This window comes from Mustela nivalis (assembly GCF_964662115.1).
Source record: "Mustela nivalis genome assembly, chromosome: 11".
NCBI classification, from domain to species: domain Eukaryota; kingdom Metazoa; phylum Chordata; class Mammalia; order Carnivora; family Mustelidae; genus Mustela; species Mustela nivalis.
In genome coordinates, this window is record NC_139030.1 from 106,298,905 (window position 1) to 106,322,537 (window position 23,633).

The following is a 23,633-nucleotide window of genomic DNA, read 5'->3' on the forward strand; positions in this document are numbered from 1 at the left end:
GAAGTAGCTGTGGTATTTAGTGGAAGAATAAACAAATATACCGAAGAAACAAAACAGAGTCTAAAAATAGTAAAGATCTGGGGCACCTGAGCGGCTCAGTTGGTTAAGCAGCTGCCTTCAGTTCAGGTCATGATCCCAGGGTCTTGGAATTGAGTCCCTGCTGCTCAGTGGGGAATCTGCTTGCCCTCTCCCTCTGCCTACTGCTCTGCCTACTTGTACTCTCTCTCTGTCAAATAAATAAAAAACTAAAAATAAATGAATGGATGAATGAATGAATGAGTAAATAAATAGTAAAGATTCTCTTTTCCTTGGTTCCTGGTCAATCTGTTTTACATTTGGAAGAAAAAATAAATAAATAAAACCTGACCCCCTACCTCACATCATATATAAAAATCAATTCAGACACATTGTAAACCTAAAAAGCAATAAATGTTAAAACAATAAAGTGTCCAGAACTGTGCCATTCAATATGGTAGCCACTACCCACATATCACTGCTTAAATTTAAACTAACTACATTTAAAATACAGCTTCTCAATCACCTCAGCTAAACTGTAAACACTCAATAGACACTTTCAGCTCATGGGTACTTAACAGTATAGATATAGAACATGTCCATCATCACAGAAAATTCTACTGGACAGCACACTTCTAGAATATAGAAATGCATGTGAGTCAATTTTAAAATGTTCTAGAATAAACAGGTCGAAGTCATTTTCATGATGTATTTTATTTAACTCATTATAAAAGCAAAATATTATCATTTCAACATGTAATAAATATAAAAAACATAAAAACTTAGCTTTTTACATTCTTTTTTAATACTATGTCATTGACATCCAGCATGTATTTTACGCTTACAGAACATCCTAATTCTGACTAACCACACTTCAAGTGCTAGATAAAACACACGTGGCTGATAGCTACTATACGGAAAAGTATAGATCCCGAAGATTTGGGAGACTAGCTTCAAGACATTCAAAACCAAACATTAAAAACATTATAAAGGGGAATGAATAAAGAATACTCCAATTAAAATTAAGGAATTTGTGTTCTTCAGAAGATATCATTAAGAAATTAAAAAGACACAGGGCACCTGGGTGGCTCAGTCAGTTGTGTGTCCAATTCTCGGTTTCAATTCAGACCATGATCTCAGGGTTATGAGATGGAGCCCTGTCTTGGGCTCTGGGCTCAGCAGGGAGTCTGCTTCCCCTCTTCTTCTGCTTCTCCCTACCAATCAATCACACACTGTCTAATTTTTTTTTTTTTAAATAGAAGGGTAAGCCACGGGTCTTTAAAACAAAAAGGGGGAGGTGCCTCAGGTAGAGCATGTGACTCTTGATACTGGGGTTGTAGGTTCAAGCCCCATGTTGGGTACAGAGATTACTTAAAAATAAAATCTTAAAAAAAAAAAAAAAAAGAGCAAGCCACAAACTTAGAAAAGATTACCACAACATTACCAGTCAAAAATGTACAAGGAATTTCTAAAAGGGAATATGAAAATTATGAGAAAATTCAATGGAGAAATGTGAAGCAGTCTGACCAGGCACTTCATAAGAAAAGAGCCAAATTACTAAGCATACGAAGGGTCTCAACTTCAATAGTTATCAGAGAAATATCCATTAAAATCACAGTTAATAACTACTATATACCCACCAGAATGAAAAAAAAATACAAAAGATGTAGGTTAAGAATATGGAGTTAACTCAAATTTGAATGCACTACTGGTGGGACTAACCATACTTTGGTATCTTTTGGAAAAATGTCTGACAGGAACTTCCAGAAGTTGAACATAAGCATATCCACTCACAAAGCAATTCTAATCCTGGGTATATGTTCCACAGAAATGCATGCAGACTGACACCAACAGACAAGAACATGAAAATCAGCACAATCAGCATTCATCATAGCTTAAGACTGGAAAAAAGACCAAATGCTCATCAACCGTTGAATGGGCGAACAGAGTAATCTTCTACTGGAATACGACACAGGAATGAAAACGAAATTATAGCTTCACACATCAACACAAATAAATCTCACAGACTGTGGAAAAGATGGCAAACACTGAAGCACACACCAGACACAAAGCATGTAATAAGCCATATATATTTATATAAAGTTAAAAATGGGTAAAACTAAACCAAAATAACAATGACTTTTTTTAAAAAGATTTTATTTTTAAGTAAGCTCTACACCCAACACGGGGCTTGAACTCACAACCCCAAGATCAAGAGTCACGTGCTCTTTCAACTAAGGCAGCCAGGCACCTCCATGATGACTTTTTGAAAGGAAGGTAGAGGGTAATAATTGGAACTGGAAAGTGAAGTAACATTCTCTTTTTCTGAGTAACATTTACACAAATATGCCTACTTTGTGATAATTCATTGTGTTTTACTGTGTACTTTTCTTTTTTTTTGACAGACAGAGATCACAAGTAGGCAGAGAGGCAGGCAGAGGGAGGAGGAAGCAGGTTCCCCTTGGAGCAAAGAGCCCCGCATCGGGCTCGATCCCAGGACCCTGAGATCATGACCCAAGCCAAAGGCAGAGGCTTAACACACTGAGCCACCCAGGCATCCCTTACATTTTTCTATACACATACTGTATTTCAATGAAAAAGCTATTTTTTAATTTCTTTAAAAACTTATTTGAGAAAAAGAGAGTGTGTGCATGAGAGAGAGCACAAGCACACACAGGGGGAAGGGGCAGAGGGAGAGGAAGCAGCAGACGCCCTGCCGAGCAAGTAACCAGACTGACTTGATCCCAGGATGCTGAATCGAATGAGCCACCGAAGCACCTGGTGAAAATGTTAGAAATAAAATTTGGGGGGTGCCTGGGTGGCTCAGTCATTAAGCCTCTGCCTTCGACTCAGGTCATGATCTCAGGGTCCCGGGATCGAGCCCCACATTGGGCGCTCTGCTCTGCAGAAGCCTGCTTCTCCCTCTCCCACTCCCCCTGCTTATGTTCCCTCTCTTGCTATCTCTGTCAAATAAATAAAATCTTTAATATAAAATAAAATAACAAAATAAAGTAAAATTTTCTTCAACTGAAAACCAGTTAGAAAATGTGATTAAAAATTATAAGGCTTCTAGAAATAAACAGAAGACCATTAGAAAAAGAAATGTGTAAGATTACTGAAGAACACCTCCATGGGGGAGAGAGAAGGTACATGAAGTCCTCCCAAATGTACCAATTTAATTCAGTGTCAATTAAAATCCTAGTAGCTATTTGATTTCGGTAAAATGGCACAAGCTTACCCAAAAATTCTTATGAGGAGCAGGAGCCCAAAGACAGCAAAACAATCTGATAGCTTAGCAGGGTAACAAAGACTATATTTTTATTTATAAAGTTACACTCGCTAAAATAATACCGATCTGGCAACAGGAACAGACAAATACACAAGAGGAACAGGAGAGATTTCGGAAAGAAAATCCGTAATACTGACTGTGAAGCAGCAGCTTCTCCTCCCGCCATACACCAAAGTCACCTCCAAAAGACGAAATGTGAACAGTAAAATTCTTTACAAGTTTTAGAAGAAAATTCAGGAGAGTGTTATGACTTCAGGAAAAAATTTTTCAGGTAAGACACAGAAACCACAAATTTTAAAAGAAAACTTAACTTAAATTCTTTAAGTATTACTCTACAGTAAAGACCACCACAGACAAAGCCTATGACAAGCCACAAACCAGAAATCTTTGCAATGAGCACCTGTAAACAATGCATATTAAAGACCAGTACCCAGAATATATAAAACATATTTAATCGATATGGAAGAAACTCCAATACTGCACAGATAGCTACACAGATGATCTCAAGAGGACGGGGGCCCTTGGGTGGCTCAGTCAGTGGGCGCCCAACTCTTGTCTGGCTCAGGGTTTTCAGACTGTGCTCCACTCCCAGTGGGGAGTCTGCTGCTCTCTCTCCCTTCGCCCCTCCCACTGCTCAAGGGCTCTCCCTCTCTCCCTCTAAAATAACAAACCAATCTTAGGGGGAAAAAAGAGGACAGCTTGTTGAAAAAATAACATAACTACTAACACAGATAATGGACCAAGACATTAACAGATAAAAATATCTGGCAAATGGGTTAAGCAAAGATGTAATGCAGGAACACTGCTGATGGGAGTGTGGATTACAGGTGCGATCGTTTTGGGAAGCAATCTGACCTCTACTAAGGGTGAACGTGACCCTGCCCTCAGACACAGGAGACAAACTCAAGACTCTTCACTGAAGTACTGTTGTTGTTGTTTTTTTTCTGAAATGTTAACTATCTTGTACCAGGATACTTTGACCGTAAATAACAGAACACTAGAAGAATATTTCACATAAAAAAAATAGTTGGAAGAAATGGGTGGTTCAGGGAAACAACATGATCAAAACCCCAAGCTCGTTGATTTGTCCCCTCGCGAGGATCTGTTGTTGCTAAAACCATCCCATCGTTACACAACTATACCCAAAGCTGGAGGATTCATCTTCATTTCTCTTTAATAAAAATAAAAATAATAATAATTACTATTATTAATTTGAGAGTGAGCGAGAAAGAGAAGAGAAGAGAGAGAGGCACCCGGGGGAGGAGAGGGAGATGCAGACTCCCCACTGAGCAGGGAGCCCGATGCGGGGCTCCATCCCAGGACCCTGGGATCACGACCTGAGCAAAAGGCAGACGCTTAGCCAAGCCCCCCGGGCGCCCCTCTTCATGCCTCTTTTTACCCAGGGAGAAGAGTCTTTCCCTAAAGTTTCTCCCAGATTTCTCTTTACATATATTAAGAGCAGAACTGTACTACTCACCCATCACTGGTAAAGGAAGAAACTACCGTGACTGGCTTAGACAAAGATATTCATTCCCCTGGGAATGGAAGGAAGCGATGTCTCCTCCATACAAGAGAGGAAGTGCTCAAAGAACGCGGAGGGCTTAATAGCAAGGAAAAATGAGGAAAGGAAGCAGCGAGGTAAAATTCCTTATTTCTAAGGAATGACAATCATGTAATAATTAGTGCCCATCACAAACCTACATGCCCACCAATGGAAGAATGGATAAAATAAATGTGGTATGTCATCAAAAAGTACACTGCAGTTATAAATATGCAACTATGAGAGAATATATAACATGCACAGAGCTAAGAAACAATTTAAAAAGCACAAAAAAGACCCACGTCCTATCATTTAAACACCATTAAAATATGCAAAACGTTTTACTTTGGGGACATATATACAGACAGGTAGCAAGAACCTAATGTGGGGACGGTTACGTTCTGGAATGGTTACTTTTCAGGAAGAGGAGGAGAGTCCGATGGCAGAGGATGGTGTGTACACATCTTAGCTGCATCCGCAGTGTTTCATTTCCTAAAAAGAGGGGGGTCCGAAGTACTGTGACGAAACAGTATTTGTTAGAGGAGCATGCTGGAATTCAGGTTAGCTTCTTCTAAGTGCTCTTCTTTAATTTTGAGGAGATATCACACAACCTCTGTCCGTGACTCATCAGAGCACGGCTGCAGGGCCGCAGAAGCAGCACCGGTCCCCCTGGAACCTGTCAGAAATACAAATCCTTGCAGCACCCCCAGACCTAGTAACTCAGGAATTCTGGCAGCAGAGCTTGGCAGTGTTTTATCGAGTCTCTGAGTCAGACAGCTAATGTCTGAGAACTACAATCAACACAGATAAATCAAACACTCCCGTTTATTTAAAATGATACTTTAGCCAACTGAATGTTAGGATTCCCCAAATAAATTAGGCAGAATTATTTTGTGAAAGATGTGGCGTAAGAATTTTGAAAAATCCGAGTGCCTGGGTGGCTCAGTGGGTGAAGCCTCTGTCTTCGGCTCAGGTCATGATCCCAGGGTCCTAGGATCGAGCCCCTCGTCAGGCTCCCGGCTCAGCAGGGGGTCTGCTTCTCCCTCTGACCTAACCCCCTTTCATGCTCTCTCATTCTCTCTCAAGCAAATCAATAAATAAAATCTTACCCAAAAAAATTTTTTTAAAAAAACGAATTAGTCGATAATGTTTTCTAATTCCAAAGCTACGTTAAGTTTGAAGTTTTGGTTTTTAAATCCAAACATTTCAGTTTCTTATACAGCCTCATGGATAAAGTTACCACTTAAAATACATTAATTTTACTTGTACACTAATGAGGATGAAGGAGCATGGGTAATTGTGGCGATCACTGCTAAGCAGAAAGAGGACAGTTACACTGCCTGCAGTTCACCTTGCAGAAGATGCTAGTGAAAGAGAGTATTTATTTCAGTGCGTGTCGCTCCATTCATTGGATTGTGAATGTCTTGCGGTTTAATCCGTGCACGTTACCACACTGTCAAATGAACAGGTACCAGCGGTGGAAATGAAACATACTTCTATTTTGATCAGGCAACAAAGAATTGACCCCGTGGGTAGCCAAACAAGTTCTATGCCCACAGTGCAGCAAAGCCATTCACCGAGATTCTGAATATGCATCAAGGAAAGGGTTTCTTGGAGAGGCAGAGCAGGAGATGGGAGAGCAGGCCTGAAATCTGCCTGCCCGGAGGAGGAGACAGAGCCACTTCTCAAGGCAAACCAAGAAAGGCCTGGGTGAAAAGCTGCAGCTGCATTTTTTAGTCCTCTTAACCTTTGGTCATCTGTTTCAATCACCATCTGTTTCAATCACCACCATCTTTTGATCATTCCTCCTTCTTGAGGGAAATGGGACCACGACCGCTCCAGCTACTTCAGCTACTCCTGGCTGAAATGGGAGGAGGTCGGAGTGAGCAGAGCGGAACCTTCTGCATTCATTTAGAAATACTCTTTAGTTCCAACATACCAACTGAAACACAACATTCTCCGTTACCAAGAGGTCTGCACTCTCATTCCCCTAGTGAAGTATTCCTATCTACAAACAAAGTGTAAACTGGCGACGGTAACAGCACACCTATTAATTCAGGAGGATCACTACTTTCATTCTGCAGAATCCCTGAAAATATCATCAAGAAGCAGGTTAACTGGACGACTGGAATTAACCAGACTCTAAACTGATGGGGTGCACCAGGTCACAAGCGTTACTGCTGGGCTGCTGTGGTCCATACTCTGCATGGAGTCAGAATGACATATTCAACCGTGAGAACAACTGCCAGCCTTGGCCAACACTGCCGAAATCCTAATGGTGGATTATCTTTTCAAGCTTGAGAGGTTGCCAACAATAGAAAAACGCTAAGTATTGACTGATTTCTTTGGACCAGCTCTCCTGAGTAGTTTTAGGCCCATCCAAGGGTCACCGATGCAAGCAGGAGTCTTTTTGATGTTCTCCTTGCTGACAGGGTACGGGGGACCTACGAACTCCTGCAGAACCAGCTTCACCTGAGTGCGGCGGCGGCTCTAACTCCCTTTAGCATCACTGGAGAACGGGTGCTCAACAGCACACAGAAGGTCCCGTCCAACAAGGCTGGATTCGGTCCTCCAGATGCTTCCTCTTTCAGGTCTTTTGTGACCCCAGGTCTTCAGGATTCGAGCAGTGTAAGGGCACATTTGTGGGGCATACGTCAACCTGCTGCAAGCAAACTCACGTAGCGCAGCTAAGTATCTCCCAAAGATTGAACATCTCTGATAGGACCCAATTCCCTAATGCAGGCCTGTCAGGAATTCCGAAGTCCTGAAAAGCATGCAGAACGGGCCTTCCCCAGAGTACTTCCCCAGGGCTGAAACCAGGCTTATCGCTAGGGGCCATTTACCCGAAGCAGGGTAACCAGCAAGGCTTTCCCCGCAGCTTGAAATTGGCTTCTTCACAAACTTTTGCCTAAGTTTTTCTAAGCATATGATTCACTTTTGTCCATTTTTCCAGCTGACTGGGGGCTGGATGAAGCATGCACTTTCCACGGAGTTTTACCATCACACCGGACACTGGCTTATGGGACCTTTGCCATAAATACCATTCTGCTGTCACTGAATTGTTAGCAGCAATCCAAACCTGGTTTTGTTTTCTGACAACTTCTGATGCCTTCTCTGAATGGCATGGAAAAGCTTCAACTCAACTTGAACAAGGTGTTTATAAATATCAGCAAATGCTAAAATTACCTGTTGTTTGTGGCATCAACCAGCTCGTCTCCTCCAAGTTTGGTGACTCTAAGTGTCATACCTTCTAGAACTGGTGGGAGCCCAGTCTCAGGATAGTTTTTAGCACAAATGTCAGATCTTTTTACTCTCTTTTGATGGTTCTTTGAAGACTGGGACCCACAATATACTTCTGGACCAACTGGAGAGTCACATCTCACCCATCTGGGGTGCTCTGGTAAATACAACTAATTGTTTTTTCCACAAGATGTCTGGGATAAGAATTATCCTTGTTCGTTGTATGTCCAGCTAGCTCTAGCTAGTGCCAGCAATGTATCCAAAACCTCATTCTTTAGCTCCTTGGTTTACAGTGGAATACTGGGGTTGGTACTGACTTAAGTCTACGTTTGGTACTAAAGCCATTAGAGAGGGTTTTGAAGTCTTTGTAGGAGCTGCCAACTTGGTGGCCTGACATGCCCACCTGTTCCCTTGGGCAATCAAGCAACCTGATTTCTGATCATCTTGGCAATGAGTAATAACTGACAGGTTACCCCAGAAATCAAGCAACCTGATTTCTGATCATCTTGGCAATGAGTAATAACTGACAGGTCACCCCAGCAGCCAGCACTCCTCTTCATCCTTGATCCATAAAACTGCTTCTGTGAGGATCACAAGGTCTGGATTTTCCAGGGGCAGATCCAGCAAATGACAACAGCTGGTCATCTCTGAGTGGCCCGTACCGCAACAGGCATGAAGGCTATCTAAACATGGGCCATTGTGGCAATTTTCTCCCAAGTTTATCTCAAGATATCTAGCTCCACTTTGCAGAACTTCAGGGAAAAAAGAAGTTTTAATTCTCAATGATTCCAAGTCAAGAGAAAAGGAGAAAATCAGAAACCTTAGTTTGGAGAGTCTTGGCCAGATATTTAAGAAAACCAGAAGAATTCAGAATACAGACCAGTTTTACAGGAAAACAACTAATCCTTGAAGAAGAACATCAAGGGCGCCTGGGTGGCTCAGTCCATTAAGCATCTGCCTTCGGCTCAGGTCATGATCTCAGGGTCCTGGGATTGAGCCTCAGTGTCAGAATCCCTCCTCAGTGGGGAATCTGCTTCTCCCTCTCCTCCCTCTGCCCCTCCCCCAGCTCATGCACACCCCCCCCCCAATAAATAAAAATCTTTAAAAAAAAAAAAAAAGACAGTTCACCAGAACTGGAATCTAACATTCACCAGTGTGTACCACTGAAACATAAAATCTAAAACCACCCTCGTTTCCACCAAAAATAGTGCCGTTTTCCCGTTAGTTCTGGAAATCCCTTTTTAAATTTTTATTTATTTATTTGACAGAGAGAGAGATACAGACAAAAGACAGACAAACAGACAAGTGGAGAGGGAACACAAGCAGTGTTCCTGCTGAGTGGAGACCCAGATGTAGGGCTCCATCCAAGGACCCTGGGATCATGACCTGAGCCAAAGGCAGAGGTTTAATGACTGAGCCACCCAGGTGCCCCAGTGCTAAAAATTCTTGGTTTAGGGGTATCAGGTATTTGTCGTTACAATGCAACTGACAAGGAAATTCTGTGATTCTGTGACACACAATTCAATACTTAGAATTATTAAGTGATAACATCATATGAGGATTTGGTAAAACCTTAAGAATTTTATATAATTTCTGGAAAAGCAATTGCATTCACCTATACAATATAACCTAAGAAGGTTTATTATCACTTATTTGACAATGCTCCCCATGTAATTTGATCTATCAAATTAGCCTCATTAGTCAAAAAACTTCACTTAGAAGTTGAATTTGTCTGTCAGAAGTTGAAGTCTGTCAGAAATATCAGAAGGTTTTAAAGAACATGGCTTAAATAGCATTACACATCATTACAAAACTTAGTATTTGATTATCTACTTAGCAATAAGAGATTCTAAAGGCAAATGAAAGGTTTCTTCTAGGCAGATCAAAGACAACCACCTTTGGTTTTAAAATTTAGACAAATAATCTAAGAAACTTCTTTTTACAAAGAGAAAAACCAAATTCCAATTTTTTTAAAAGATTTTTATTTACTTGACAGAGACAGAATGAGCACAAGGCAGATGCTTAACCGACTAAGCCACTCAGGAGCCCCCCCAAATTCCAATCTTACACTGGGGTACTTCTGATGAAACGCATTCATTCCAACATGTATTTTCAAAAAATGTTTTCTAATTAAAAAAAAAAAATGCAGTCCCTCCTTTTTCCTATCACCTCCCATGTTGGTACGTACTTAGCAAGAGAGAGAGAGAGAGAGAGAGTGTGTGTGTGTGTGTGTGTGTATGTATCTAAACCTAGTAAGACAAGGACACCAAGGCACTGTATAGACTGGGAGTTCTTGCCGTGGATACGGTGATGTCCCCATCAGAGCCTCCCGCAGGAAGGAAAGCTCTCGACCGCAGGGAACGCCGCCGCCCACAGTTCTCTCCTCTCAGAGGCTCGTGGGGTTTGCACAGACTGAAGACGGCGGCCTCGCCCAGAGTGCGCGCTCTTCCCAGGCGGTCACATCCACTGACCGGTCCATAGGAGGGGATCAAAGTGCAGTCCTTTTGCCACAGCTCAGGATGGTTCTAAGGGCAACCCAACTATTGAGACGTAGGTATCAGCCGAGGCTTCTGCTGACACAGCGCCACTGCTCGCCTTCGGTCTCGCCTGGCTCTCGGCATTCCCTCCTCTTCTCCGGGTGCTGACTACTCCCCAACCAACATTTTTACAGACTAATCTCCACAATCTTGATCCCAACTGTGAATAAAATTCCTTTCCAAAGATTCCCTTCTCATAAACCTTCTACAACTCTCCTTTTTACAGTCAGATATTCTCCCAGAATTTTCCTTTTTAAATAATGAGTCTCATTTTCCCTGCATACAGAATGGTCTCCACTAGTCTTATTTATTAGAATTCTTTCTGAGGCTTTATTTTTTTCCCCCCTTTCCAACAAATTTTGCAACAAAAATAACATGAGCCCACCTCACTTCTGGTAAACGTAGGCAGAACAAAAAATTCTACATCTAATGCTGACAACTCTAAAGACATGCCTATTTTAATTAAACCAACAACCTCAAATTATCTTCAGTACTGAATATTTTCCCAGATCACATGGACCTGAAGAACACTTGGTTAGTTTCTATTTTTGGATTTTAGAAAATCCAATTCTTGTGTTTGCCTAAGAACCAACTAACTAGAGTTCTTCTACAAATTAATTTTAGAAAAAAAAACTAATTTTAGCAATAGCCTCTGGAGGGATAGAAAATGTATCTCACATTTACAACATACATGGACACACAAATACACAAATAATATACAAACAAAAAATCCTCACTGAAGGCCCAGTATCTCCCTTTCATAAAACCCAGGGGTGCCTGGTTGGCTCCGCTGGGAGGGCACGCTACTCTTCATCTCAGGGTTGTGAATTTGATCTCTATTAAGGTGTGGAGATCATTTTTATCATTTTATTATTTATTATTTTATCATTTTTCTCTGAAGTCTAATAAATATTGTGGCCAAGCAGTGTTACAAAAAGAGGTGATTTTTTTTTTCTCCCTTTTCATGGATTCGTAACTAAACATTGCCCAATTTTGGAGAATACAGCCCAAAGGCCTGCATATGGGAATCATCTTGTCATTTTCCATTTAGAACATGGCCAGTTTTGTCCAAAGATACCAAAAACTGCAGCAACAAACCAACCCAATGAAGTCCATGGTACCTCTGTGAACACTGGTTCCTCCCTGAAAGTCGTCTTCACCAACTGAACCAAAAGGCTTCTAATCAGCCTTTCCTTAAGAGAAGAAAGCTAAGAGAGCAAGAACCCCTATGTGGAGGTAATCCAATGGGAGAAAGAGATCTGAGAAGCCAGACCAAACGAAAAGGAAGAAACAGCTCACAGGCTGGGCGTGGCACATAGAGCACTGACCAAGAACCGGCCATCCAAGCCAAAAATGGTTTCCTTGTCACAAGAGTTAAGCACCAGAAGTTCATGGTACTCTGTCGAGCTGAGGCTCCAGGGACAGAGCCGCTAGGACAGAGATCCCAGGCAGCACCAGACTCCCATGACTGACTGGGGGTCAGCAAACCACAGGCAAGGAGCTCCTGGCCGGTCACCGAATTTGTAACTGAGCCCAGGTTTGTAAAGCCCGACACACGGTAGACCCAGGCCCAGAGACATCGACTGCTCAGCAAGAAGAGAGTTTATTCAAGATGCGAACCGGAGGGGAGGTGCAGAGAGCGGGCCTCCAATCTGCCTCCTCGGAGGAGAGTCAGGGATATCGAAAGGCCAACAAACAAAACAAGGTCTGCAGCTGTGCCTGCTGGTCTCCTTACCCTCTGGGTTACCATTTTCACATGAAACACAGCTGTGGGGGGTCTGAAGGAGACTCAGACCGTCATGTGTCCTGTTTTAAGTGTACGGGACTCAATCTGCTTATTGCCACAATTCCCAGTATCTTGATTTCTCTACTTACTTACATTCAAGAGAGTATCACAGGAATGCAAATACATGAGTGACATCATAGGTGTAAATTTAAACCTGAGGTGTTTTTTCTCAGTAAATCATTCATAATTTTGCACTTCAGAACGCTACATAAATGCTTGCTTCAGAATCACTGGGATGAAGTATGCATTCGTCCGCGCAGACTAAGCGCTACTGCAACGAACCCCTCCCAAAAGGACAGCGGCTTAAGAAACAATCAAGTTTCTCTCTGAAAAATAATCCAAGATGGGGCGCCTGGGTGGCTCGGTTGGTTAAGCCACTGCCTTTGGCTCAGGTCATGATCCCGGGGTACCTGGATCGAGCCCCGCAGCAGGCTCCCTGCTCTGCAGGAAGCCTCCTTCTCCCGCTCCCGCTCCCTGCTTGTGTTCCCTCTCCTGCTGTCTCTCTCTTATCAAATAAGTAAAAGCTTAAAAAAAAAAAAAGGAAAGAAAGAACAAACGAACTATTCAGTGAGGACAGTGGTTATAAATTGCCACGGGAGGTGGTGGGGAGGAAGCAGGGGCATCTGGGCAGCTGTCAGTGTGTTATTTCTTCGGTGCTGTTACAGGGGTATGTTCACTTCATGAAAATTTGACAAGCTTTGTACTTAACATTTGGATACTTTCCTGGAGGTGTGTTTTATTTCAGACAAAACAATTTTTTTTAAGGATTTTATTTATTGACTGACTGATTAACTTAGAGGGCCTGAGTAAGGGGAGAGGCAGAGGGAGGAAGAGAGAATCTCAAGAAGCCTGCACGCGAGCTCGGAGACAAATGCGGGTCACGTGACCCTGAGATCATCTGACCTGGATTCAATAGTCAGACCATTAACAGACTGAGCCACACAAGTGTATTTCAGGGACAGCTCGGTGGCTCAGTCAGTCAGAGGTCTGCCTTCAGCAGGGGTCTTGAGTCCAGGGTCCTGGTATCAAGCCCTGCGTCCACCTCCTTGCTCAGCAGAGAGCCTGCTTCTCCCTCCACCGGCCGCTCCCCTTTTTCATGCGCTCTCTGTGTCAAATAAATCCTAAAAAAAAAAGAATATATATTTTGGGGGAGCCTGGCTTGCTCAGTTGGTGGAGCATGCAATTTCTGATCTCGGGGTTTTGAGTTCAAGCCCCATGCTGGGTGCAGAGATTACTCAAAAAGTAAAATCTTAAAAAATATATATATATTTTTCAACTATCTCATATATATATATATATATATATATATACATATATATATATATATTTCAACTTTCAGTTAGTAAAATCAGCAATACATAGCTTCTATTAACAAACCTGTATTTGCCCATCTCCAAAACCAAACTTATTTTTTAACTTTTTGTTTTAAATAACTTCAGATATGGGCACCTGGTGGCTCAATCAGTTGGTGTCCAACTCTTGGTTCTAGCTGAAGTCACAATCTCCAGGTCGTGAGCTCGAGCCCCAAGGCAGGCCCAGCTCGGAAGTGTAGCGCCTGTCTGGGACCCCTCTCGCCTCTCCCCTGCCCTTCCCCACACTCACTGCCACTCACACACACTCTCTCTCTGTAAAAAATAAAAATTCTTTAAATGTAAAAAATAATTTAAAATACAAGTTGTAAATACAGTTCAGTTTCTATACACTCTTTGCCCAATTTTCTTAATAACGGCTTATATAATACAGTACATTTTCAAAACCGAGAAACTGATACTCCTGTAAACTACAGACCTAATTTCATTAGTTTTCTTATGCACTTAAAAATACTGTAATAGAAAACCACTTCTTAACCAGGAAGAAAAAAGGTATTATTGGTAACCAAAGGATCTTGCTTAACAAACTATATGATTAAACATATCTGTGTACATTTCTATTACAAATAGAAGTAATTAGGGTTGATAATCTCCATACCAAGGTCTTTTAAAAGGCTTGTAAACATCTTTAATTATAGGCTTTCTATGGTAATTTTTTCTGCATAAAGTATGAAATTCCAATTTTTGAATTTTTAAATAAAATTAAGACACCTATATCAAGAACAAACTGAAATATACACTAATTGCTAACAATACAAATTTTTCTATATTTTGTCTAAAGATAATTATCTTCATTTCATATAGACATAATACAGTTAACAGAAGGCTTAAGATAAAAAGATATTTAAGTATACTAGCTAAATACTCCTATAAAAACAGAAATCTAAGACCCAGCGGATGTATATGATATGATTAATGTGATATTTCAAGTGTGTGGCAAACCTCTAACTTGAATATCTAGGACTCTCTCTATGACACCAGCATATTTATATATGATAAAACCATAACACTGTGAGGTAATTACTAATGAGTCATCTAAAGTATACTACCAAAATTTTTAAAGAGAAAACATACTGTCTCCGATTACTTACGGTTAATATTTAAAAGTCAGTAAGATTAGCAACAGATCAGTTAACAAAATCATTGCTTGACATAAAATAACTAATACACGCTAAATAATTCTATTTCCAACAATAGGTTGCTATTACTGGAAAGGCCTGTAGTATATATCTTGTGTATAATCTATTTAACATTTGACTTAAAAAAAATATTTACTCGAGAGTATTTTTTTAAATTAATTAATTAGAGAGAGAGAGAGAGAGAGAGAGAGAGAGAGAAAGAGCATGCACCAGCAGGGGGAACTACAGGCAGAGAGAGAAGCAGGCTCCCTGCTAGGCAAGGAACCCCACCCAGGGCTCAATCCCAGCGTGACCTGAGCTGAAGGCCACCACTTAACAGACTGAACTACCCAGAAGCCCCAAGAGGGTGTTTTTTAAAGGAAGTTTATATCTCACTTCACTCTCTCATACATACACAAACACACACACACACACACAAATAATCATAGGAAACATACTATAAATTGCTTAGCAAGGTTTTAAAACTAAGCATTTCAAAGCATTTCAATGCTCCAGGAATGGTTATTTTGAAGGTCACTGAATGACAGCAAAATCAAAAGAAAAAAATAATGAAAACACCCAACCTGGATTATATAGATATATCTTACTTTAAATAAACTTTACGTGAAAAATCCATTTAATAAATGTACACAGTATCCCAATTTCATAAAGGATTTCATTTTTAAAAAGATTTCATTATAGGACTTCTTTAAATAATAGTAGAAATTAGTTTTACATACATCCTGAATCACTGACATTTATACCACTAAATGACTTCATTAATGACTTTACACCCATACTGGTAGCCAGATACCAATTTGGTTTCCCTGTTATTCAACAGCAAGCACTACACACAACGAGAGACTGCTCGCACACTGAAGAAACACCACTCGAGAAGTCAAAGACCTCAGAGATCTGGCTCTGCCACTCACTCGCTACGAGTCGCTGGGCAAATCACTTAACCTCTTTAGGTCTTATTACCACTTGTAAAGAGGGGATTATTAATACCTGTTCTATTTCACAGTAAATTAAGACAACCAAGTAAAATAACAAGTATTTTTTTTTAAGTGGTAAAAACTTTGAACATTTTTCTGTTTAACTTAACAATATACTAAATGCTATTTGAGTGCAAGTTATTAATGGTAATATAACCAGGATCTATTTTAAATCTCATTTCTGACACACGTGGTGAATATAGTACTTTGTACACAGTCAAAGTGTACAAGGATCATTTTCTGATCCTTGGGATCAGAAACCTTTGTCTCTAATTCATCCCAGCATTGTCAGGGTTTCCAATCCGCAAACCAGGGGGAAGAGCGCTCACCTTTCTCCACCAACAGAACTACTGTATATAAAGCTGTTCTGTAAAACAAGCATATTACCCTAAGGTATTAAATGTGGCACTAAGTATCTTTCACTTAACTTCCAAAAAGTGTATCTATCTGGGGGGTGGGGGGGAGGGCGCTCTGTTTTGATTCCTTCAAAAAAGTGCTATTGAGAAGATTCAAGAGCACATTTAGCGTGTGTCCAAGGCCAATTCTAGATTACAAAACACCCAGTGCACCAGTATTTGAGAAGTAGGAAAGAATCATCACAACATACCAGTTTCACGGATATTACGAAACTTTTCAAGCATAAAAAAAAAACTTTTCAAGGCATAAAATTATTTTTAGTAATGAGTTCTCAGCAGGAACAGCTAGCTACATCCTGGTACAGCTTCAAGTTCTGCTTCTTCATTCTCCCACTTGACCAGAGACCTCATCTACAAACACCAGCGTAGCTCTTCCCAAAAAAAAACCCACCACTGTTCAAACAGTCTCTTAATATTTCCACTGAGATTCATCCACATAAGAAGTTGGATGCGTGCTGTAAGGGAACTTGGGTGTATGTAATCCAGGGAAGCTCCTGTTTCACTAACTTGAACAAGAGAGAATAAAAACATCTGAGCCTAGATTCAAGGAACCAAATCAAGTATCAACATATCAAACCCATCTTTACTGTATGTTAAACTTTCATGTACAAACCTACATTTTTCTCCTTGTGTGTCAAAACCACCACGTCAAGTCTGCTCTTCAAGTTCTTGTTACAGGGAGCCTGGAATCACACCGCTTAACGTCCCTATGATAGTCCCGTGTCTGTTCTGTTACTTATGAATACAAGAACATCTGATCGGTCATTAGTAATGAAATGGCTTTTATCCGTCACAAAGTACTGCGACAGCCTTTTGAAACTACTAAAATGTTTATAACTTTAGGTTACCCTAGACTTCAACCTCTTTCAGTCCGAAGGCTTACAAACCTATGAAACATGCAAAGAGGACTTCAGAGTGTTCACTTTAGGACCTGACTTAGGACACGTGCCTAACTGACTCACTGCTATGGGCAGTTGCCTTTATTCTAAGAATAGTTACTGCCACTCTCAAATTTTCATCAGTAGCTACTGCCACTCTCAAATTTTCATCAGTCACTCACTCACTGTGGCTTCTCCCTTTGGGTGACTTTTCATAGCTGCCAGTTAAAATGATCCCTTCCATGAGTACACGGGGAAAAAAAAAAATCACAGAATGTCCAGGGCAATCTTTATAAAACATTTTTAACATTTTTACAGCATTTATAATATTTTTTTGATGATGGTGACAACACAAGCTATATCCTCTTTACCATGGAAGCTTTCTGTGTGATCCATTGTAAGTGTCCCCATAGTTATTTATAGTTATTTTAGTTCTTAGTTGTTGAACAAAGTGAAGATTCAGCTCTTGTCATTTAACAAAATCTTACAAAAATCTAATTCCTAAGTCGAAGCTTCGACTTAGCAAACAGCAATTTCATTATAAATTATCAATCATCTTTATTATCAAGTTTAACAATGTCCAACATGTAAGAAAATTAGGAATTCTCCTGTAAACATAGTCTTCTTAGGGCACATTCCCTTTCTTACAGAGCTACATTCAGATACAGACATGAGACAGATTCCATGATAAGCACATGGAAAAGAAATTAAGTATTAATGCCAGATAAAACAAAGTTCTACAGTAAAGAAAAAGTAAGTTTATTATAATAGCTATATAACATTTATAGTCATAAAAATATAACACTACTGTCCTAAACCAAAATTACAGGATAATTGTACTGAAAAAAGCAGGGGTACAGATAACGGAAGAAGGTCCCGAAAAAAGAGTCATAAATCTTCATCTGTCATTGAACAGATAATGACTTAAACTGAAAATCAGCAAGCATTAATGAACACACGGGAGACACGGCAGTGAATAACAAAATAATCGACTAATGAAACAAAAGGAGCTCCCGGTCTCTCTACGCAGAACATGAAAGAAGACCGCAAGGACTGATTTTTTTTTTCCTTTTCCCTAAAAACTTCACAGAACTATTTATTTTCATGTACAACAATGACTAAAAAAAACACACACACAAAAAAACTAAAAATAGGCTTAAACAAATCATGCTGCAATTACTCAGTAGGGGAAAAGGAAAAAAAAATAAGTGCCAGTGATTATAAATCTTAAGCTTTTGTTAAAATCACATTTTGTCACACGTGAAAGAAAATGAATTACTTACAGTTTCAAGATTTTCACAAGCATTAGTAGAGTTTTAATCACAATATGCAATCACTTTAATTTCAATTTGTGCTATTATTTTTGGTTACTTGCTTGGAAAATTTCAAGATGCAGGGAAGACTGCAAAACACGTTAGCACTTTTCAGGTCTTGTTACATACTTCCAAATTGGTTTCTAGGGAAATTAAGCTTGGTTATACTGCCACCAGCAGTATGATCATAGCATTCTCTCTAGTACTTCGTACTATTTATTTTGAAGTAGAAGCTTTTGCCCTATCTTTACTTCATCATTATTCCTGGTGTCTCAATATTCTTACTAACATATATGAGCTTTTGCATAACATGACTTGGTCATATTTTCTGCAGAAAACATCATCTTCAGTTCTGTGCTTTCTTTTTCTTTTGGTTACAGAAGTATCTTCCCTTTCATGTATGTAGTACAGGTTTTCATATGCATGCAATGAAACCTATGAAATTTTTTTTGCAATTTTTAAAAAGATATTTATTTGACAGAGGGAGACAGAGCGAGTTGAGGGAACACAAGCAAGGGGAGTGTGAGAGGAGGAAGCAGCTTCCCGAAGAGCAGGGAGCCTGATGCGAGGCAGGCTCAATCCCCCAGGACTCTGGGATCATGACCTGAGCCAAAGGCAGAAGCTTAATAGCTGAACCACCCAGGTTCTCCTTTTGCAATTTCTTCTATGGTTTCTAAATTTAAGAAGTTTTTTCCTCCTGACATTATTTTCTTCCAAAAATAACAAAGAACAGGGACACCTGGGTGGCTCAGTGGGTTAAAATAACAAAAAACCTTATTAAAATTAACATGACCCCTAAATTCACTTATTTTTAAACAAATAATACATCTTTATCCGTTAAACTAAAAAAGTTTATAATTTATCTTCAATAAATTTTTAGGTACTTGTAATTTAGGCAAAAATCTTCATAGGAAAAGCTGTAAACTGTAAATTATGTATTACCTAATATTTACAGTGAATTTAAAGAGTACTTTTTCCCTAAAATCTCTTTCAGTGATTTTAACATATGTGATTTCCTTATTTTTTTAATCAGTACAATATTTTCTTGAAAATAAACTTCCTATTTACACTGGCTTTGTACATCAAATTTATTCACCCTACTTGAAAAAACTAGAGTATTCCAATTTAAAACAAAATCTTAAAAAGTTTTGTTTTTAATGTGTTCCAAACATTAACAAATTATGAAGTCAGTTAAGTTCTACACTAAAAAAGTTCCACTGGAATGGAAAGCATGATCTCATTGCTTTATAATATATATTATATAGAATATATAGAATACCTAACTTTTCTATATTTTATTACAGAATGCAATTTTATAACTGTATAAATTTATACAATTAATTATATAATTTACATACAATTATGTATAATTGTATGTAAATTATACAATGTATAATTATACATTATACATATATATAGTTGTGCATTATAAACTGTACAACTATAAATTTGTATAATTTATAATTATAATAAACATTACAGTTATTTTTTCTAATATATTGTTTTACTGATGTTTTCTTATGTGATAACTAATCATATTATTCTATGTGTCTTAATAAGGCATATAAAATCAATTCCACAGCCTCCTTCATCTAGAGGTTATGTTCCCCTATAACAAAACACAAAGTATATTTCTTCTCATATAATCAACATAGAGTAATAATTCATCTTCAGCAGAGTACTGAGAAGTATTAGACCAAAACATTTGTTCACGGGCCTGTAAACACGCAATCTTCAGTTACTTTATGAGAGGCGTGAGGAGAGAAGAAAAAGGAAAGGGACCAGGAACAGGGAGAAGGCGTAGAAGTAAGTATGAAGCATTTTCTGCTCTGAAGGAGGTACAAGGGAGACACTATCACCTTCTCAATGAACTGGGAGAGACGCTACGTAAGTAGAACAATTGACAGAATTAGGTGGAAACCGAAGGTCGAAGGCCAAGGGCTTCATATTCCATCTCCAAGCATAAAAAAGATACCATCCCTCCTATGGAGGGAAAAAGGAAAGGGTAGAAACAAAAAGCATCCATACTATTTAGGTTAAAAACAAAAACAAAAACAAAAACTCCTGAGAACTCATACTATTACCCACAAATTTTCTATTTGAGTATTTTTCTACTGGTTTTTAACTCCTATAGATTCTAGGAAATGTTAACTATTTTAAATAACAGCCAACACGTGAAATAACCATAAAACATTAAGAACTGGATCCAGGGACCGGCAGACTTAAAAAGCCACTTATTATTCTAGGTTTTGCGGGCACTGCAGACTCTAAGTCAACTACACAGTTCTGCCACATGTCACAAAAGCAGCCATATATGATATGTAAGTGGATGAAGAAGCTGTTTTCCAATATTTAATTTACAAAAAGCAGGCGGATTTGGCGGATGGGCCATAGCTTGCTGACCCTTAGTATTCTACACATTTTTTTAATAAAATTATTTTATAAAAAAAAATTTTTTTATAAATTCAGCAGACAACTTTAAGGGAAACCACTATTTTAAAACTCAAAACTCACAAAATACATAAAGTAAGTTCAGAAAAAAGCTTACGGATATGAGGGCATGGAAATGGTTTCTCTTTTTTTAAGGCATTAAAATAACAGCAGGAATGCATACCTTAGTAATTTGGTTACTACAACCTGAAGACCATTTAGATTTCCTAATTAGATGAAAATAAGTCTAAAAACTGAAGTGATCAATGACTGACAAGTCTCTAGATAATCATTACAGGATTAAAAATAACTTTCATACTTCATAGTAATTCTTATTTCTGACCCTATGACATAATCTTATTATATTAGTAAGAAAAAGATACTTACTACAACATTCTGATTCACTTTTCTAATCCCCAAAAACCTCTTTTCTGAATGGAATGGATGGTCCCCAAAAGTAGGGTACATATGAAGTGTAAACATGGCTGTTAGAAATGTTACTTCAAGAGCAAACGTTACCTCATGTCTCCCTCAATGTCAGCAGTAAAGTATCTACAATATAATGAGTAATTATAAATTGTAATTACAAAATTAGGTAATTATAAAATCATCTACCACTCTTACTTAAAACAATTTAAATACTACTTGAAAAAGGTTTTAGATTTTATCCTTATACTTTCAACCTGTAACCACTGCCCCATTCTTATAATATCTTTTAATATGAAGTATTAAAAATCTATTAAATATCCAATCCCTGTATCTAGCAATCAAAATCCTTACATTCTGATAACAGAAAAATAAAATTTGACACCATTATATGTCATGTCATAGATCAATTACTGTGTTGTTTTTACATGTCTGAACACTGTGTAGTCTCTTCAAACAGTTGGAAATAACTTCAATAATGCTGTTATTTAAACTTCACAATTTCAGTAGTAAAATCACCTTCATACCTACTAGAAACATTTTTTAATATTCTGATTGAAAATACACTTGCTTATTTTGGAAAAAAAACTTAACAGTCATTGTTATGACCAACTCACAGAATTAGAAACAGAAATTAACAAAAAAGAAAAAAGTAGTTCAGCATATTGGTAACTGGTCTAATTTGAAACCTTATTTATATGACTACAGGAAATCTTGTGGTTATTGCAGTCCTTGAAGACTCTGTATTCTTCAGACATCCTTCTACGTCACAGATCGAAATAAATTTGAATTTTAAAAAATCATGTAATTTTAACATTCTCAAATTTTATTTTCAGTATAGTCGAGGCAATACAAAGCTAAATGCGACTAAGACCGAAAGCAAATCTCTGCATCGCTATAATACCATAAGCTTAGACTAAGTGACTAAAATTGCTGTTATTCATATACAAAATTAACCTCAAAAACACACCTTTAACACACACCTTTCCTGTTTTGGAAAATCCCACATGTACTCTTGCAAGGAAACCTGGCATTTTACTATCCTACCTCCACCCAAAACTCACTCCATACCTGAAAAACTAGGGGCTAAAAGCAATCAAAATCAACCAATTCAAAATGACTACGTCCATCGTATTAGTGACACTAACCCCAAAGCAGTCTAGATATCCTCTAGCACTAAGGAATCGAATTCTAATTTAAATAGATCTTGTTTTAGGAAGAGGAAGGTGAAGGAGAAGCTATCACTAGGGGGCAGCATCGAGCTGTTGGGACAGCCGGGGCATTCTAACATGTAAACTTTAAATCATGGGGAGTGTATTTTTAATGAAAATTGCATTATAATGAAACACAAGTTTATAGGGTTATAAAAATGTTGTAAAGGAAAAAAAATAGCTTTGTTTTGATTGGCTACACTTCTTTCCCTTTTCTACTATGTAATTTTTCTTGCATCCTGAGTATCAGTGCATTAGTAATGTTTAAGATTGACTGATTTAGAGGGAACACGAGGGGAGGGGAAACGGAGAATGTCAAGCAGAATCTGTGTTAAGCTTAGGGCCCTATGTGGGGCTCTCTCTCATCACCCAAGATCTGAGACAAAACCAGAGTCAGACACAACAGACAAGCCACTCAGGCACCCCAATAATGTCCTTTTGATAAAAGCAAAACCCATGACATGTCCATTGAAGTAAGCACTTTAGAGACAAGGACTTTTTTTTTTTTTTTAAGATTTATTTATTTATTTGACAGACAGCGAGAGAGGGAGCACAAGCAGGGGGAGTGGGAGAAGGGGAAGCAGGCTCCCCATGAACAGGGAGCCCAATCCCAGTACCCTGGGATCATGACCTGAGCTGAAAGGCAGAGGCTTTAACCCACTGAGCCACCCAGGCACCCCCAAGAACTGGTATTTTTATTCCAAGTATTCCCTCAATAACTTGAGGATAGAGAGGTTGGAGATTACTGAGTAACAAAGTAAATTCTCTTTAATTATGAAGTAAATCTAAATTCCCTTGCTGTAATACCTGTATCCTACGTTCTCCATAAAGTAGTAAAAAATTAATGCTAAATTTTTCGGTTACAGTCAATTAACATTTTAAACTTGATCTAAAAGGTTCACAAGCAAGCTTTGCCCATTCATAGAATAACACCATGAGCACTGTGTGACCGGAAGTTGTGGAGTATGTCACACCTCAAGGGTTTAGGACAGGGAAAACCTGATGTACTAGGGAATTTTAAGTTAGAAAATACGCAAAGCAGAATTCTATAATTATATTTAAGTAACAG

The 23,633-nt window shown here is 38.8% G+C and overlaps 1 protein-coding gene across 2 annotated transcripts in view; it reads right to left on the reverse strand.

Annotated features, from left to right (window-relative positions):
• Window positions 1-23,633, reverse strand: part of SLC39A10 (solute carrier family 39 member 10) — a 132,310-nt gene that overhangs the window by 36,009 nt on the left and 72,668 nt on the right. The gene's annotated exons all lie outside the window — the stretch shown is intronic.